Source organism: Ambystoma mexicanum, chromosome 5p, assembly GCF_040938575.1.
Source record: "Ambystoma mexicanum isolate Mex_15411 chromosome 5p, UKY_AmexF1_1, whole genome shotgun sequence".
NCBI classification, from domain to species: domain Eukaryota; kingdom Metazoa; phylum Chordata; class Amphibia; order Caudata; family Ambystomatidae; genus Ambystoma; species Ambystoma mexicanum.
Window position 1 is genome coordinate 322,193,814 of NC_090930.1, and position 20,546 is coordinate 322,214,359.

The window sequence follows — 20,546 nt, forward strand, 5'->3', positions numbered from 1 at the left end:
TGGGGCCTCCCTCTGTAACAGCCTCCATGCCATTCTACAACTTGAGGAGAACCATCTCCGGGAGCACCTCAAGACCTTCCTCTTTTCTTCTGCCTTCGCTCCCCCTCTCCCCTGCTGATCTGTCCTCCGGGCCCAGGTTCCTGCTCACCCTGCCACCCTCCTGCACTTACTCCAGGCCACCCCTTGCACTGAGGTCTGTATATGTACCCATACAGCCCCCCTTTTTCTTCCTGCACTTATCAGACCTACCCTGTCTGCTGCCTTAAACCTAGCACTTGCAAATTGCTGGCTGCTCTACCACGGTTTGTTGCCTTTATAATGTATTTATTGTTATTTATCTGTTTCTCCTCTGCTTCGCACTTTCCACTTCTCTCCCCTTCCATGCACTTTACCCCTCCCCCTCTCCCATGCACTTGCGCATTCTCAATGTCACTGGGCCTAGTAAGATCGCTGTTTTGTTCTACCCTGTTCCCCTCCCTTGCCTTGTCGCACTCTGAAACACTTGTGTACGAGCACGATAGAAATAAAATACCAATATCAATATCAATACTATCAATTTAGCTGAAAAGTAGTTCTTCCTCTTGGTTCGATTGAGACATTCAACTGATCTTCTCTTTCTCAGGTGAGAATCTGCTTCAGTAGTGGCTCATTATCACTACTGTTCCATGCTTTATTCCTGGTACATTGCAGATTCAACTGCACTGTTGATTCTCTCCAACATTTCTTGTGCCATTGTTTCTGAAGCATAGCTCTGCACTAGCCAGAGGCACTGTCTGCAATAGGCCTCCTTTGTCATCAACCCAGGTCAGCAACTTTGCAAGCTTCGGCCAGAGAGGTTTGCATCCCTTCGCCACACGATCTATAGCCGACTGAGGATGTCCTGTTACTGCCACTGCTCTACATACAACTATGCCTTCTGTCCATCTGGAGAAAGTACTGTGCCCCAGATTTGCATCTGGCCTCTCTCTTTGCATCTTCATATTTCTTCATCATTCTTTACTTGACAATTGAGCTTTTTATTTATTTCCCATCTGATTCCTGCTCCCTTAATCTGAGGCTGTTTGTATCTTATCACATGATCTCTAGTGTGTGGTCTCGCTATTGTCTTCAAATCTTGCACATAATCATCTTCTTATGGAGCTGTCCATTCAGTCAGCCACACCAAGGATGCTGTTCGACCCTGGAACTGAGTTCTTGTATGGCAGAGAGCAAGGTGAGTCAGGCAATGAGCTGTCTGGACTGCTATTTGTATAGCTATGAATATCTTGGAATTCCCCATAGCATAAGGTAGGAGAGCAAAAACATAACAACGCTCCTCAGAGGTCCCTTTTCCCACCTCTCAAATGTGCTGTACTGTCTAGATAATTATTTAACTCATAATCATCTTCCCTTGTGCTTCTCTTGTGTCTCCCCATTGCAAGGTGAGCTCAGGCATAATGATCATGGAGTATATCAAAAATGGACCTTCCTACATGGGGAATCAAAGGAACACTTGTCAGAGAAGTTAGTGATTTTACATGTGTCACTGGTATCGGGATAATCACATATGGCCTTGGTCTCCTTGAAACAGACAATTCTGCATGGGTCACTAGAGTGGGCAGAATCAAAGGCATTCTACCTTACTACTTCTACCTTACTTGGACCAATGAAATAAACAATATGGACTAGCAAAATCATAAATACAATAATAAATGATAATTAAGCATGCATATATTATGCACCAATACATGAGACCCCACCACTTTGGATTGTCCACACAAAGTTGGAACTGCATTATTTTCGACAGTCCACAGTGTGCCTGTGTACTACTTTTAAGGAAAGAAAAAAACTTTTTAATCAGGCAACCTTATTAAATTCTTAGGTAGCTGTAGGGTCTGTTCAATTATAACCTCAAGTAACCTTCTAATTGCAGGGCTATTTTTAGGATCTTGCAGGAACACACAAATATTAGTACTAAACCAAACAAGAGCAGGATAGGCTTGGTGTATGTATATAAAGACATGGGGAAGTAGTCTATGGGTATCGACATCGGACAGAACCATGGGCTTAACCAAATAGAAACTCAGTGAGGAATGAATCAGGAAACTGCTCACTTTTCCAGTCGTCAAACTCAAATTCTAGATTTGGCATATTTAGCACTTCAACACTTTCTAAAATCCAATTAAAAGGATCCTGTGGCTCAAGAACTTTTACTTACACTCCTGCTAAAATATGTATTAAGAGTGTCCGGGGTGAGCCACAGTCCAAATGCATACTTGCATTTATTTAATCATCAATCTTAGCATCCTTCTTCCTCGTCATCGTTTGAGTCTGAACGTACTGAACTACTTCCGAATCAACGGTTGGGGTGCATCAATCTCACCAGCATACGGTTTCACGTTGCCCAAGTGAATCCAGACGAGCCTTTCTTGGACATTTACTGCTGAGGGCGTAATGTTCTCAACAATGAACGGTCCACCAAAACGGGGCTCGTGCCACTTCCTCGTGAAGGTGCGCACTAGGATTGCATCTCCAATGAATAATTTAGGTACTGGTAATAATTCATTAAGTCTGGTTGCTGAAGGTCTTCATCTGTGTCCTGAGACCGACACCCCTTGCGCTTGAGTTGATCTGAAATGACAAAGATATAAGCGGTCATACAAGCCAAATATGCACGTAACTAATTTCCTAACAATTCTGAAGTCTTCTGGGCATCACTTTGCTTCTCGATGAAGGAGACAATGCTGTTCTCAATTGTCTCCCTGTCACTAGCTCGTGGGGTGTGAGGTCGTGGTCCGACCCAGACTGATTTCTTAATGCATATAATGCAAGGGGCAGGCAATACAGCCATCCCTTTTTCAATGTTAACTTCAATTTAGCAATTTTTTCTTTGAGAATACAGTTGAGTCTCTCACACATCCCGTTTGCTTGTGGGTGATAAGCAGAACAAAACATGTGTTTTATGCTAAGCAATAGGCTAATCTGTTCAGATAATTAATTAACCAAATGGGGCCCATTGTCGGATCTCAGCACCTCACATACTCCCCATCTAGGAAAGACTTCTCGGACTAAAAACTTTGCAGCACAAGTGGTATTAGGGTGTGTACATGGACCTGCTTCGATCCATCTTGAAAAGGGGCACACCACCACTATTATATACCTATATCCACTACATACTTGCAGCATTATAACATAGTCAATATGTAAATGCTAAAAAGGACCATTTGGTTGAGGAATAACTCCTCTGATTGTTCGCAATGTGTGTCCAGCAGTAAACCTTTGACATAAGATGCAATTTACTACATAAAATGCAATGTGCTCTAACAGCTTTGGTACAAACCAGTCTTCTGCAATAGCTGCTGCAAGGCTTTCCCTAGTTACATGCACAGGGTAGTGCAGCTGTTCAAGCACTACCCTTAACAAGGCTACAGGCATCACTGGCTTTCCAGTGCTGTCCTGTTGCTACAATGCTTCAGAGGGGGATAAGGAACATCACCTTTTTTCCATAATTCCTGCTCTTCCTGTGGAGCACTTCCTTGAACTTCCATCAACTGTGTTCTTGATAAATGATTAAACCCTTCAGTTACAATGATAATTTATCTACTTTCTCTTTAACATTTGGAGCATCAAAACTTGAAATATCTGGTGAATATGCAACCCTTTTAGCCTCTTCGTCTGCAGCTTAATTCCCACGAGAGATAAATCCAATAATGCTGCGTGTTGCACTGGAGTGCCATCCGCTCGGAGGTAACCCCTCCTTTTCCAACATGATAGCCCTGCGTGCGTGGTTGACTTCACATAGGCAGAGTCACTGTACACTATCACTTCCTGCCCTTCATGTTTCTCGAGCGCGACAATAAGTGCCACTAATTCTGCTGCTTGTGGCGAAAAGTTAGCCTTACCATAGCTGAACCTGAATGCCTTTCCCCATCAGTTTGATACATTTTTGAAGACCGGTCAATAAAGAGAACCTCCCCTCCTGCTAGTGCATTCTCCTTTACTCTTGGGATATCATTGCAGAACTCCTCGTAGTTGGAGCAATCATGCGCCTGTTTACCAAGTACCACAGGCTTGGCTGCAAACCTGGCAGGGTTCACTATTTTACACCTGACTATTTTGATTGCTGGATTCGATATAACTACCTCGTATGTGGAAGCCTTATGAGATGTTAGTGTACCCTTTCTTTTTCTAAAATGCGGTAAACAAAGCAAGTTCAACAAACAACATCATAGAACACGCCATCACAATGCTGGTAGACTTCTCAATGGTGAACGTGGCTGCTGACAGCGATTCGCAAGGAAAGTACCGTCTCATAACTCGATCTAAAATCCCACTGTATTATTCTAGAGGTTTGTACCCCAATGTAGTCCTCTGTGTAAACGCTTCTGTCATAACTATCCCATTTGTATGAGAAAATAAAAATAACTCCTCAGAATAGTTGGGAATTCCTAAAACTGGAGCTGTACACATTTCTTTCTTTAATTCTTCAAACCCTCCCTCCATTTCCTCAGCCCATTCTATTTTTTTCCTTATTCACTTGTGCTTTCTTCAGAGCCTGCAAAAGGGGTCTTGTATATGAACTATAATCAACTACCCATGCTCTAACATAGTTGCACAATCCCAAAAACTGCTGCATTTGTTTTATCGTGTTCGGTTTAGCTTTCATAATCACCTCAGCTCTTTCAGGTGTAAGTTTCTTCTACTCGCATCTTGCCTGCACTCATCTTCTGTTGTGCTACAAACCAAAATATCATCTACGTACTGCAGTGCAACACTTTGCAAATCAATATTGCTTAGGTCCATCTGCAGGATCCTATTAAAGTTCGATGGAGATTCACAGTACCCTTTGAGCAAACGAGTGCTCTTCAGCTTAGTCTGATAAAACGTAAATGATGTAAGGTCTTGAGAATCCTTTTGCAACGGGATTGAGAAAAACGCATGTTTCAAGTCAATCGCTGTGAAATATCATGCATCTGTGGGGATACTACATAGTATCGTCGCCGGATTCGGAACTAAGGAAACTCTGCCTCTAAAATATGGTTAATTTGTCTCATGTCCTGAATTAGTCTCCATGATCCCCCTTTCGATTTCTTCACAGGGTACACCGTGGTATTGCACTGTGATTCTGATGTCACTAAGATACCCTGTTCCATCAGGGCTGATATAGTCTTTAAAATACCCTCATCCGCCTCTCGAGACATTGGGTACTGTCTTGCTCGAGGTAAAATTGCTCCTGGCTTCAGCTTAATCTTAACCTCCCATAGCCCTTTCAATAGGCCTAGATCAAAGGGGCCTGTAGTTTACAAAGAGTGTGGCACTTTTTCCAAATCTTCATCAAAAAATGCTGGATGCTACCGCACTATCATCATTGGCTATGGGACTTCCCTTTTCTCTATTCTGATCCAATATGTAATACTCATCTCGAATATTACTTCATCATCTGATGGATCATCTCTGAACATATCCTCGTCAGTGACATCAGTCAATCTATACCCTTCCCCAATAGCAATCAATGTTCTCCATGGCCTGCCCTTGTCATCGGTTCCTTCGAGCATAGCCAATTCCCCTTGCACTATGGCTGCAGTTGACCCTAGGGGAATAGTTTGTCCCCCCTCTTCGTCCATAGGTATCTGTGGCCTGAACAAAAACTCATCAGGTATTCTCCTAATCTTTCCCACTAGGCCGTGTAGCCATGTCAACAAAATGTGTACCCCATAAAGAAAGACTTCTGGCTCTAATGGCATTCCTCACAGAGCCATTTTCCCTGTAAATGACAATATAAATTAGCCCATGTTTAGATAACATATCCCCGGAGTGGAACACACTATGCCTTCATCAGTGAAAGAAATTGTCATATTTAACTTTGTCATTAAATTGCAGCCCAGAATATTAACCATGGTGTGCCCTTAATACAATAATGAAACAGACATGTCACAATCTCCTATAGAAACTGGTAAATAATTAGTGAAAGGAACTGTGCTTGTAGCCCCAGAGAAACCTTGCACATTCATTGCAGTTCTCAAAATTGGATATTTGCCCTCTCATATACATGAACGAGTAGCCCCAGTGTCTACTAAAAAAGAAAAAGATTTGCCTCCTATGGTAACATCAAACCTTGGTTCCTCTTAGGGGTTTGGTGTCAACGATAGTACTGAACACATCAATTCTCCCTGTGACCTGTCCTGTTTTGGGTACATACATATCCTGGTGCCTGTAAAAGGACTTCCTCCCACCATAGTAACACCCCCTACTTTAGGTGTCAATAATTGTCCCATATTTACATTCTGCTGACAGCCCTTGCGGTGGATTCAATGGTGCTTGCTGTGTTTGCAATGCCTGTTATATTTGCGGTGCTTGTGCTTGATAAACTATCTGATCTTGGGCAAACCTTCCCCTATTTTGTGAACTATATGCTGGAGGATAAGCTGTCCCCCCTCTTGAGAATTGCCCATTCTGTACATGCCCTTGGCTCCCACATGTTCGTACAATGTGCCCTGTCATTCCACATGTCCCACATATAGGAGGAGCTCTTCTGATTAGCCCCCCTTGGTTGAATCCCCCTTGCACATTCTGATTATCATTCTGCATATTCTGAAACTCACCTTGGTTATTTTGAAAACCACCCTGGTTATTCTGAAATCCACTGCTTCCTCTGTAGCCCATTCCTCTGCCTCTCAGCACAAACCCATTCCCTTCTTGATCCATCTGGCATTGGTTATTCACCTGTGATGTACCCACTTCTTTCTGCATTCCCAGTTCCATTCCACTTGTCAATACCGCCCCTTCTAAGGCATACTTCGACAATTTCTTCTGATCTAACTTGGCTTCCTCAAGTTTTGTAGCATCTTCCTTTGTCTTATTTTTCCCGGTGTAACAGCCGGCAGTGATGTGCTCTAGTCAACTGTATCTCTGCCCATGGCTTTGTTTCCATTCCCACTAATTTCCTGAGCTGTCTCTGTACCTGATCTGGCAATTCTTGACACAAAATGTAGTAAAATACTGGTACTGATTTCCCCCATGGCTCCTTTGTTTCCAAAAATGAAGCGTTCCTGAATACTTTGAATGTAAGCAAGCAGATCTTCGTCATCTTTCATCTAACGTGCCATAATCACACCCATATCTGACGTATCAGGATACTGTACACTGAGCGTTCTCCAGACATATGCTCTACTATTATTAAATGGTGCTCCGTCATGTGCTGTGTTCTGTGCCGTCACACATGAATAACCTGTTCTCGTCCGAAAATATCATCAGCCCTCTCCCCAAGGATGGCTGCTAGGAGACCCTTAATGTCCTCCTGTCATATTTCCTAGCTCATAAATCCATTTCCCCACCCCAGCCGTTAAACCGGGGAGTATGCACTTTAAATGATCCTCAATCCATTTGTGGCCAGTGAATATACTGAGGTCTGGTCCCTCCTTTCTGCAATAAATGGAATTGTGTGAACCAAAATCCACAATCTGCTCCTATCATCTGCCAATCCATTGTGGGGACTATGGTTCCTGATCGCCTTCTACCTGGCAATGACCTCAGCTTGTTCACATATGGTGATGTCTTTCCCTACCCACGGAAGGTTTCTCTCTCTTCGTCTGATATATCTAGTCCCCAACAAGTATGGCTTTCATCCCCATCACCCTCACTTAAAGTCAGCCTGTCCAAAGACAAGGCTCTATGTTCGAGACTAAATGGGTTTCTTTCTTTGCTTCGTGATTGCAGGACTAGTGATAGTTCTCCCTTCCATCGGCTTCCGAATCTGCTGCTTTCCCTTAGGTCTTCATAGGCTTTATCGATCCTATCCCTGATGCATCCTATGTCAGAATTCCCCTCTAGGGTTCTCCTAAATGTTCCTGCCATTGCTCCATGCGATGAGAGGAACTTCTCTGTGTGGCTCCATGATATTACTGGACTCGGTTCTGAATGCGATCAATGTCGCCTTTCCTCTGTCTTCTTTTTCGCTCAATTTCTTCATCTAATTCCCTTTGCTTTCTCGTTTCCTGTCTAACCCTTTCCTCTTCTTGTCTTTTCTCTTCCATTCTTTCATTTTCTCTATGTGCTTTTTCTTCGCTTTGTCTTTGCATTATTTTATTCCTTAATTGTTGTGCTTCCTCCTCTTCTCTCTTCTCTCTTCTTCTCTTGCCTGTCTCATTCTTCGATTGCTCTGTGTCTGTTATCATACTTCCTTTGCTCATCTGCCCTTTCTTCCTTCTTTTGCTGTTCCTCTTGATGCATCTGTTCTCATTTTTGTCCATTCTTTCTCTTATGCTCATCTTCTTTCAATCTTTTCTCTCGTTCCCTGTATTTTCAATCCTTTTCATCTTGATCATCCTTTTGCCTAATTTCCTTGATACTTTTCCCATCGAGCTTGAGCCCTTTCTTCCTTCTTTTGCTGTTCCTCTTGATGCATCTGTTCTTGTTTTTGCCTATTCTTTCTCTTAACCTTCTCTCATTTCCATTTTTTAATCTCTCGTTCTACGTCTGCAGATATATTTGGTTGTTCACTATTTTCCTCCTTGTCCTGTGCGACCTTAAAGATCTCCTCCTTTCTTTTAGTGCTTTCTGGACTATCGTCACTGCTATAGGCAGGCGGTTCATATATCCCCACTTTTAGTTCCCTAAATGGATATAATTCTTCATCTCCTGTACTATCGCCATTTACTTTAGGTGAGGTAACGGGAGCAGAAGGCTCAGCACCTTCCTCCCTATACTGATTAAGCATCCAGTCTTCAGGAGGCGGTTCTTCCCGTTCCTCTTGGTACATTTTCCAGAGCTTTAAACTAGCTATCCTTTTCTTTAATTTCTTTCTGTGTATACAGTGTGCAAGTATGTGGTCATGTGTTGCAAAACCGTCTTTGACAGCGATCCCCCTTGTGGCCATGACATGAACATTCTATCTGTGCTGCCCTTTACCTACTTCGCACTATACTGTTTGAACCTGGGTGTGTGCTTTGGCAGTGTCTTGCACAGGTGCATCAGTGGGGTAACATCTCCCACTGTGCCAAGTCTCAATTGACTGTCAATACTTACCATTGATTTACACAGATACATTTCAGAAAAATAACAAATATGAGCGTGCTCCAACTTCACCGCTCAAAGCCTCTACTTCTCAATTATCTCAGCCTATCTTTTTCACCCGGCGCCGAAAATGACAAGAAAATAGGTAACACATTTTTTATCTCTTCTTTAACCTCACAATTTACTCTTGTCACTCTTCGACTCTTCTTTTCAATTTCAAAATACTCAAACAAACAGACTGGTCGACTTTACATATATCTCACCATGGTACTCCTTTCCTCATAGCCCCTAAAATACCCTGATTGGAGTTTGAGTCATTCCGTATCATAAAACTGTTGATGTGCTGCATAAGTACCCCCTTGGGGTTTCAAAATAACTCCATCTAGACATGCCTTGAGGTAGGAAACCGGGCTCCACAGAACGCTCATTGTTCAAACACTTCTCATCATATACTAAACAAACCCCTGTTACCTTACTTATCCCCACAACCCCATTCTCTTACTTTGCCAGTTCCCTCAATCTACTCACCATTCGGTTTTCAGCTCAAGACTTTCGGGATCGTCCCCATCCTCCAACCGACCACAGTCGCCTTCAGTCCGCTCAGCGCCTGTGGAAACCAGGAGGGATTTCATCAAAGGGGGACCCGTCCCACCTGTAATGATTTTCTTGCAAGAATTCTGTATCGGCCGCTCTCCACAGGAAACCTCACGATCCTCCGTCTAGATGGTAGAGGGTGTCCTATTTTCAGAAAATTGTAAAGACCTACTAATCGCAGAGAATTACTGAACCATTCTCCTTCTACTACCACATTAACCCGTAGGCCCTTTAAGAGAGGTGAAGCTCTATAGGATGGATAGGGATGCAGATCTCACCCTCGCACAAATAATCAGACCGACTCAGGAAGTTGACAAAACAAACTGGTTTTAATTGCAATTGTCTAAAACAGGGAGTACAACGGGCGTCAACGGACAACCCACAGCATAAGTCTCAACCATTCATATGAAAAAACGTGTCATATGTGGTGTCATACTATGTGGCAAAATAAGCGAAAACCTATGGGGGTTATGATAGGATTAAGGGGAACATCTAGGTATATTTTTTTTCTATATAGGGATGGGTTGTGATTGGGTCTCTAAGGTCAGTTGGACAGCTATGCCCACCCCTAGTGCAAGTCATCTTCTGTGTCTTAAACATACACACCGTTTCATTGGCTTTCAAACCATAGGGCTCTTTACTATGTGGCCCTCTACAATTGGTTGGCACGCTAGTACCCTTTTGGAATATTCCACTCGTTAGCAGCAGGCAAGCTGGTATCCCAGGTGCTGGAGGGTTGGACTTGACCATGCCTCCCCACCCAATTAGCCCAACATTCATCATCACTCCTGCTGTCTGCTATTCAATTAGTCCTTTGAACTCGGCCTTGCAAAGGATCACCGTGCCTGAGAATAAAAGGAAGTTTGAGCATGGCCTTATCTTCTGGTCTCGGTGTAGCTTACCCAAATTCTATTTTCATCTGACCATGTGACAGGAGACCATGTTTTGAGCTCCTTCTTCGTATTTCACACTATTAAATTAATAAAACCTGGCACTTCTAGTGTTTTTCCAAAACACCTCAACAGGAGCCTGTCTTGCTTCTCACGGTCATTGTATCTCCTCAAATAGATGACCTGTTTCTTGGCTTGACACTGGGCCTTACAAGCCTTCTCGAATCTTCCTTCAGCATCAGCTGTTCTCTTGTACTGCGCCACACTTTCAGCCCTTTTATTCACAGGGTCCTAGCTTGCTAAAATGCGTTGTGGAAAATCCAGATTCTATACACACACACAGATATATATTGGCGGCACCGCCTGCAATCCTCTACGTATAGCCAGCCTTATGATTACTTACTCTGCTTGCATTACAGCATCTGTACAATTATAAAACGGCTTTGCATTTTCTTCAGTGCTCTTCGAACGTGCAATCTTCATTTTGCTCATGAAATGTTGCACAATTCTTTACTTTGCCATCAGATTCTATAAGGTCTATGTACTTTCTTCATTGGCATCTATTCTGGGTGTATCATTTCTGTTTCATGTGACGTCACCTGTCTTCTCTTTCATTCATCTTCACACTTCTTCAGGAATTTCCTTCAGAAGACTGTCATTTCTTCACTGGTACATTGTATAGGGTTTTCTCAATGAATACCTTGTTTCAATGACTCTTCGCAGTATAGGTACCATCACTGGAATTGCGAATGTTCCAATTTCCGGTTTCCAACATATAGGCAAAATGGGGGCAGGACTTTCGGTAGAGGCACTTGGCTCCTCCTCTACACAATGTTGACGCACTAAATACCTGTCGGGATTAGTCAGGCGAGTACAAAGGCAGCGAATATGGCAAGGGAAATATGCACTAAATCACACAGTGAATAGCTTTGAATTAAACTACGTGCACACAGGAACAACGACTCATGTATGCTAGAACCCAGGAGTGCAAATAGAGTGTGACAACAAAACCAATATATGAAAAGGGATGTGGGGTAAGCACCTGACCGCGAGGAAAGTCGGCAAGCGCCTTACCCCCAATTGCTGTTACAGGTACTGACAGCGCTAAACCCACGTGGAGGGCAAGCAATGACAGGATCTGTGAACTAACACTCTTGATGGTATTAAATAAGGGAACTAAAGAACTGTACTCACGAGGACGAGATAAACCTCTTGAATGTCAGCTAGCCCACGAATCCTGTTGATGAAACTGGGACCCAGAAAGGCTAGAACAGCAATGGGAGGAAAACTAAATACCTAAGTTGGAATAGTGATTACAAATTAGTGAGGAAAACATAAGCATTCACACAGGAGCTAGCTACAACCGCACACCACACCTAATAATCAAATGGGAAATAAATGCAGAAGTGCAATGGAAAACATGGAATGGATCCCAATAGAAAGTAAGGATCAGGAGCAGGGAAAAACAAAATAACCAATGCAAACTTCTCCCTACCCCTCCAAGGAAGAGACAGGAAGCTAATCTAAGAGGAAGGCTAAGGCATACGGGTTTACAGCAGCAAAGGACAGAGTCAAAGAAATATAGAACACAGACAAACTGGGCTGCATCTAAAAGGGGAAAGCACTGAGAAATGCTGCCTGCAAACAGAGGAAGACAAAAAGGGAATCAATTAGCGCATGAATCAGATTCAGGATGGAGGAACAAGAAAACAGGATCTAGGAACTAGGTACAAAGGCAAGGAACAAGGAACAAGGGACTAGTCACAACAGGAACACTGCAAACGATGACCAGCGCTGGACTGAAGTAAGACTGAGGCTTTTAAAGCTGCTTAACGAGCACACGCCTCAGGTGTGCTGATTGCTGCACCTGCAGCCACAGCTGTTGCCTATCCTCCACCCAACCTTGTCCTGCAAGGGTGGAGGTGGAGCAGTGGGCCAGGCATTCTGGGAAGCATAGTCATTTGGTTAAAGAAGCATGCTGGCTGCCAAAAACCTGGAATGGATCCGGAAGGGAAGTAGCTTGGAAAATAGGGATTTAGCGCTCCCAATTCATCACAGTACTGTAGCATAAGGTTCGGAGGAAAGGTCCAGTAGGGAATAAACCCCAAATCATGCCCCCAAGTGGTGGGAACGGGAGCGAAGGGAGCGAGTCGTGACAGTATACCCCCTCCTACGGCCGTCTTCGGGTGCCCGCCACCCGCACGAGACATCTTCTTTCCATGATGGGAGTGCTTTTTCTTTGGAGGTGGCACTGATGGAAATGGAGGCCTGTGGGCAAAGGCAGATGGACTTCCATGATAGGAGTGCTTTGTCTTTGGAGGTGGTACTGATGGAAACGGTGGCTTCTGGTGAGGAAGAGACTCATGGTTCGAAGAAAGGCATGAAGGACTTGCAGGACCTGAAGCAGAGTTGGAAGGTCCAGAAAGCTCAGTCACTGGGAGTGGACCCTCATAAGTCTTTGAGGAGGGAGGCAGGCTGTGCCTTAGACAATGGTAGAAGCCCTGTTAGCCTTTCTGCCGAGAGTGGACATGCGGGAGGTGAGGAAATTGCTGGCTTCAGGAAAGGTTTATGTTCAGCCATTAGAGGAGGTGGCGGCTGAGATAGAGGTTCAGATTTTCTTCTGTCATCCATCTGGGAAAAGGCTTGTGGTTGAAAGTGACTAAGGTTTGACTGCACATGTTCTACGCCTTGGAGACCTGAAAGTCCAATGGGTTGTACAAGGCTGGTACTCCTGGTGACAGTCGTGTAACCACCTTGTTGCACGTGGGATACAACAGCAGGGATGTTTGGCATACTGATAGGAGTGATAGACGCAGTACTTGGTATTTCAGGCACACTCGCAGAAGGAGCAATAACAGACACATTTTGAACTGCAGCAGTCATTCCCTTCCTTTGGCTACTAGCACCCAACTGGTGCTTCTTGGCGGAATTCTGTTGCACAAGTCCTGTAGGTAATACGCCGGTCTGCACCACCCCCTGTGCACACCCAGGTGAGTGGTTCTGACTCACCACTTGGTCCAGCTTGATGACTCTGAAGCGGGAGCTGGCAAAAGTCTCAAACTCTGATGCTGCATTTTTAGGAGGCTCTGATGCTAAAGTGAAGCAGTTGGGAGAATCGTCTTGTGGAAAAGGCAGGCATTCTGGTGCTCCTCCTGAAGCAAAAGAAAGGCAAGCTAGACGTTCATCGACAGTAAATGGTTGGGATTCAGGAGGAATCGCTGGAGCAGAAGAAAATACAGCAGGATCTGATGGTGTAGACAGGTATACCTCTGATATTGGCAGCGAGGCTAAGCAGGATACAGGCGTCTCATGAACTGAAGGCAAATACTCAGTATACTCCGGGACTGAAGACATGCACTTTTGATGGACTACCGGAGGCTCTAAAGCAAAAGGATGATCTGCAGGATGAGTCACTGTAGCTGGAGACAGGCAGGCCAGGGGAAACCTTGAGGCTGAGGGCATGCAAGCTGAAGCAATCTCGGTTGCTGGATACAAAAATGTCCAGGTCTTTGGGACTGGCTCTTGAGTAAATGGCAGACATGGCAGCGGTTCATTGGTTGAAGACACGTGTGCCAAAGATGACTGCAGGGCTGTGGATTGGATCATAGAAGAGTCAATGGTTGTAGGAGGACAGACAGAAGTCTCAGAAGTTGACAGACACATTGGTGGCTCAGGAATGGAGGGCACCTTTAGGGCAGTAGACTCCTTGGCACCAGTAACCAAAGACTGAGCTGTACCCTTGCAGTCCCTTTCTTTAGTGGGTGACACAGAGTCTCTTTCTTTGTAGAAGTCAAAATCAACCAGTGGAATCACCATAGTAAAGTCTCTGTTAATCAGGATTTCGTCAATTGTCCATTCCTCTGTTTTAGCTTCTGAAAGAGGCAGATTAACAATCAACAGTTCAGGAATCGCCTGCCGGTTTTTTGGTTCTGTATACTGTGGAATGAGTCCATCAGAACATGAAATCTCTACTGTCTTTGACTGTTCGTATTGATCAGAATTGGCAGAAGGAAGAGTGAACCCAGAGGTAACATCGTTTTCCACATCAGCTTTAACATCTACTTCAGTCTCAGCAGCTGTATCAAGAGCAGGGCCTAAGCCTACTGTAGTGACTGAATCTGTGTATGCCACCATTGTGGATTGTGTTTGGAAATCAGAAGCTTGTATGTGTGCTAGCTCAGAATTATGACAAACTGCTACACAGGAAATTTTAGGTAAAGGAGTGGCCTGTAAATCTTCAGCTAACTGCAATCCCTGACAAACAGCAGAACAATTGTTAGAAACTGTGCCCAGATTAAGCGCTGTGCTAGACGAAAGACCTTCACTCCCAATAGATCTAACATATTGACAAATATCATGGTTTACCAAAGTCTCTGCACTCAGGGGCTGAACAGTGTTCACTTCCTCAACATCCACAGATAAAGTCTGAGGTGTATTCAGTAAAGAGTGCAAGGTTTTATTCTCCTCTTGTAAAGAAATGAATTTTTGTCTTAACTCCTCAAGCTTAGCTTTTAGCATGCCCTGCATTAACTGTACATCACTATCAGTAGGCACAGGGGGAGGCATAGTGGCATCAGGGCTGGATCCTGCACTAGCAATCTGGATGTGCACCGATTGTACATTGTCCTCTACTGCTTGCAGGTTCTGTGATTTATAGTTTCTATAACCAACTTGGTCTGTGTTTCCCTTAAGCAAACTATTGACATTAGACCTCTTGGCATTAGGGACTACAGTATGTACCTGTGCAAAGGAGTATGCTTTAGACTGAGGGTAGAAAGGCTAAGGCTTGCGCTGACATAGAATCGGGATCAAAACAAAAGATAGAACTAGGATCAGGCAATGTAGGATGTGCCATCCTATGGGAAAAATACTTTGCACGTAAATGCCCATTCGTGACAAGGAGTTCATTTAAGTCAGGACTAGTGATTTGATTGTCACAGGTAAATGTAGGGGGTCAGGCGAGTACAAAGGCAGCGAATATGGCAAGGGAAATGTGCACTAAATCACACAGTGAATAGCTTCGAATTAAACTATGTGCACACAGGAACAACGACTCATGTATGCTAGAACCCGGGAGTGCAAATAGAGTGTGACAACAAAACCAATATATGAAAAGGGATGTGGGGTAAGCACCTGACCGCGAGGAAAGTCGGCAAGCGCCTTACCCCCAATTGCTGTTACAGGTACTGACAGCGCTAAACCCATGTGGAGGGCAAGCAATGACAGGATCTGTGAACTAACACTCTTGATGGTATTAAATAAGGGAACTAAAGAACTGTACTCACGAGGACGAGATAAACCTCTTGAATGTCAGCTAGCCCACGAATCCTGTTGATGAAACTGGGACCCAGAAAGGCTAGAACAGCAATGGGAGGAAAACTAAATACCTAAGTTGGAATAGTAATTACAAATTAGTGAGGAAAACATAAGCATTCACACAGGAGCTAGCTACAACCGCACACCACACCTAATAATCAAATGGGAAATAAATGCAGAAGTGCAATGGAAAACATGGAATGGATCCCAATAGAAAGTAAGGATCAGGAGCAGGGAAAAACGAAATAACCAATGCAAACTTCTCCCTACCCCTCCAAGGAAAAGACAGGAAGCTAATCTAAGAGGAGGGCTAAGGCATACGGGTTTACAGCAGCAAAGGACAGAGTCAAAGAAATATAGAACACAGACAAACTGGGCTGCATCTAAAAGGGGAAAGCACTGAGAAATGCTGCCTGCAAACAGAGGAAGACAAAAAGGGAATCAATTAGCGCATGAATCAGATTCAGGACGGAGGAACAAGAAAACAGGATCTAGGAACTAGGTACAAAGGCAAGGTACAAGGAACAAGGGACTAGTCACAACAGGAACACTGCAAACGATGACCAGCGCTGGACTGAAGTAAGACTGAGGCTTTTAAAGCTGCTTAACGAGCACACGCCTCAGGTGTGCTGATTGCTGCACCTGCAGCCACAGCTGTTGCCTATCCTCCACCCAACCTTGTCCTGCAAGGGTGGAGGTGGAGCAGTGGGCCAGGCATTCTGGGAAGCATAGTCATTTGGTTAAAGAAGCATGCTGGCTGCCAAAAACCTGGAATGGATCCGGAAGGGAAGTAGCTTGGAAAATAGGGATTTAGCACTCCCAATTCATCACAGCACTGTAGCATAAGGTTCGGAGGAAAGGTCCAGTAGGGAATAAACCCCAAATCATGTCCCCAAGTGGTGGGAACGGGAGCGAAGGGAGCGAGTCGTGACAATACCCAAATACATCAACCTGATGTATGTTCTCATACCCATAAATATCAACTAAGTTGTCAGTAAAAGCGACATAGCAGCTACATCCCACATAGCAACAGAGACACAAACGTTGTGCTCCTACATCGGCACTTCTCCATGAATGTGCAGCATAGTTCACTCATCATCAAAATGCAAACATGTAAAACACACAAATTGTGCTGCATGTCACTGAATCATCCCCTTACGTGGAATCTGAGAGTCTGGTGTGTTGAATACACATGCTTGATGGAGTGGCTACTTGAAAATAATCATGGCAAGATATGGCATGCAAGGCTCAAAGGACAGGAGACATGGCACCCAACAAATAAGGCAGTAATGTCCCTTCACCAGAAAACTTCAGGTGACTGACTACAGCTCACATGCTGCAGAGGTACAACCAACGCCCACAATCTATGATGTAAGACAACTCCCATCTTTGGTGACAGTGACAATCACCCATGCATGACCAGATTGGCGCTTTCATGGGAAAACCAACTCATGCCACACGGGCCACTGTTTTAATGCATAAGTCCACAGCCATGCTCATGCATGCCAGTGTACAGCCTTACCCCATGGCACTCCTGGTGTGCTGTGAATCCCTCACCACTTCCTCATTTGTGTTAGGAGAGCCAGCTACCAGCAGAAGGAATTGGGACTTGGAGTGAAAGAGAGGGGTCTGGGTGTATTAACCAGGGGGAGAGGGAGTTGGGGCCGGCTGTAAAAAAAAAATAATCTACACTCAATCCCTGTGCTTATAGTCAGCACGGGGCAGGAAAAAGGGGGCGGCAACAGGTGGTGGGTGTGGGGGGACATGGGCAATGAAATCTCTTGCCCAGTTCATTGTGAAGACCCATCCTGTGGAGAATGCAGCAATGGGCACTCTGACCAAGCAAGGCCAAAGCCCGGTGCTCATTGACCACAACCCCTCATGAGAGGGATGCATGCATGAGTGGGCCAATGGCAAGTAGGTCCTGATGACCTTCTTTGCGAGTGGCCACCATGTCAGCATGCATTCTCACCCTTGAGGCCTTCATCTGCATGTTGAGAGTATCCTTCAAGGAGAACATCCATAGCCAGTGGCGCTCCTTTGAGGACTCCATTTTCAAATTCAGAATTACCCTCAAGTCAGACATCTCCTGCTTGCAGGGATTGCTTCAAGGGAGAGTCCTACTCACAAATGGCCTCACGCAATAGCTGGATTTCGGAAGTCACTGTGGCATTAGAAGAGATGACATTCTCAGCCAGGCGATGATTGTCCCTGCCCATCTCATGCAATACCTAGCCCTGTTAAGCACTTGCACACAACAATTCCTCCTCCCACTCAAGGTGTCCAGCAGGCACATTTCCCAGATGTGTGCGTGGCCTACCAAGCCAGGATGAGACAGTCCGGCCCTGTCTCAGTGAACGCACTAACAAAAATAAGGGTACCTGTCAACCCAAAGATCCTTCAGGTAAACAATATGATCATATTCAAAAAATGGATCTTGGTAGTGATGTTGGATTGACACACTGTACATAAAGTTCTCTTACCCAATTTTTCTTTCGGCAATTGGATCACAAACTAAAAACGCAAGAATACTGTACAAACTCAATCCTGTCTAGGACATCTATTATATTCCATATTTCATACCCACTCGTACTAACACGCATACATCTTACACCAATGTTTCTGATACACAGGAAAGATCAATTCCCATTGAGGTCTTTCTTGCACCCTATACACTATAATACATTCTTTATTTTGTACCCTTATTTCCTAATGGTGTGCAAATAAGTCCAATAATATTCTCTGATAGACTATGTCTACATATGTTTCGGTCGATTCTAGGCAAAAAAGTATGGCCCACAGTCAGTCTTCTTAAACTTCTTCAGGACAACAAGCGAGAGTGACCGTGTCCTCACTCTCGTGATAAATATCGGTGAACGATGTCTTCGACAGCTTTACAGTTTTATTCTACCATAAACAAGCATATAAACAACCATTCATAATCCAACCTCAGTTCTTTGCTTCGGCACATTCCAATTATGCATGGCAACTGTAAATGATTGTGATGACTCTCAATAGCCTCCAATTTATAGATGATGGGTGTGGTGCAAGACCTAGGGATAAATCCCAAGAGTTCGAAAGAGCAGAATTTCCAAGATAAAACGGGCTAGCACCCGAATAATCAAAGGCGCAGCACGTGAGGTATCCTATAAAACAATGAAGCCCAGAGTCAACCTACGTATCCATAGATATGGACAAACCACCCCCAGGCGTACAAATAACCTAGACGGCAGGACCTACTTGCTCCTGATGTCTGTACGTTTCTCGCTGTTGTATAACATCTATCTTGTTCTGCTGCTTGCACACTAGATCATCACATTAGTGTGTGCACAACTCCTAACATGGCACCCACCTGAAAAACAGTGTGATGCAACTCATTATACACATAGGTTCCAGAATAATATGCCTATCAGCCTGCATGGCCAACACGTCATGCCCAATATACAGTCTAATCCTATGTATTACAGTTGTAAAAAACTCACACTCAATGGGGTTTCTAGTTGGCAAACAATTCCTGGGGAATGATAGTGAGATCAACAGTTCTGTCATCAAACCATGTGTGCACATCCAAGCCACCATATTTTCATAATGTCAACATCTCACCCATATATGCTGATGTCATTGGCTAGCTAAACATGTGTGACACAGTCTCCACAAAATAAATATTCTTGTTCACCCGGTTCACATCGGTGGCTCAATAGGGCAAAACCGATGTGCTCCTCCGGCCATGTGTCAGAGCACATGGGACTCAGGCTGCATGGCTATCGCGACCTCAGTTGCTCACATATGCCAGCTATTCCAAGTCTCTGCATTAGCACCTTCCTGCCCGGGCTGTTAAACTTTCCTATATTTCTTAGTCATTATCATACATGTCTGTATACGATACTGTGGCATGACCATATTGCAACTCAAATGCCAGATATTGCATTAAATAGGGGACTTATTTGCATCTCATCTTGCTTCCAACGCGAAAAACTTGTTACATCCAAACAGGACACCGCAGAGGACCGTCCTACTTATAGAGCCTGTCTCAAACAATGGACAAAGAAAGGGGACTACTGCTCTAGGTATAGCTTTTTACTAATCGAGACGACAGGAAGTATCAGCCCACCAATGGGACACCGGCCACAGTGCTGGCATCAGAGTGTCATAAATTAAATAATGCCTAATCCAACAGGCGATATTCACAGTGTGCATATCGCTGTGAAATCATTGCAACGTAGAATACATGATGAGCATACTGCCGACTCATGTACCCTTATCGAATCAGCCACAGTGAATATGTACAACAATCAATGTTGATAAATATGGCAGATATATCCCACCATCTATATTGACGCTGAAGTCCCCATATGCTGTAATGTATTTATCCACCAGGGCACTTACCTGAGCAGGAATAGTTATCCTCCTGCTCAGGTAAGTTATCCTCCTATTCCATTCTACGGTGATGTTCATGCCATGTTTTACTGTGTCAAGGGAATAAATCCAACGTTGTTCTAGTTTATGTAACATCAAGCTCATGTCACCTCCACGGGACGGGGCCCTGATTGTTTGCAACAAAAAAAATCTGATGTTGTTTTCAGTATGATTGGCCATCATAAAGTATTCAACCAGTGGCTTATCCTTCACCTTGTTCCTCATACAAGATCTGTGTTCAGAAATTCTCATGCGTATCTGCCTTATCATTTTTCCCACACATATGTATGCGTATGGGCATAAAATGATCTATATCGCATTTTTTGTGACTCAATTCGT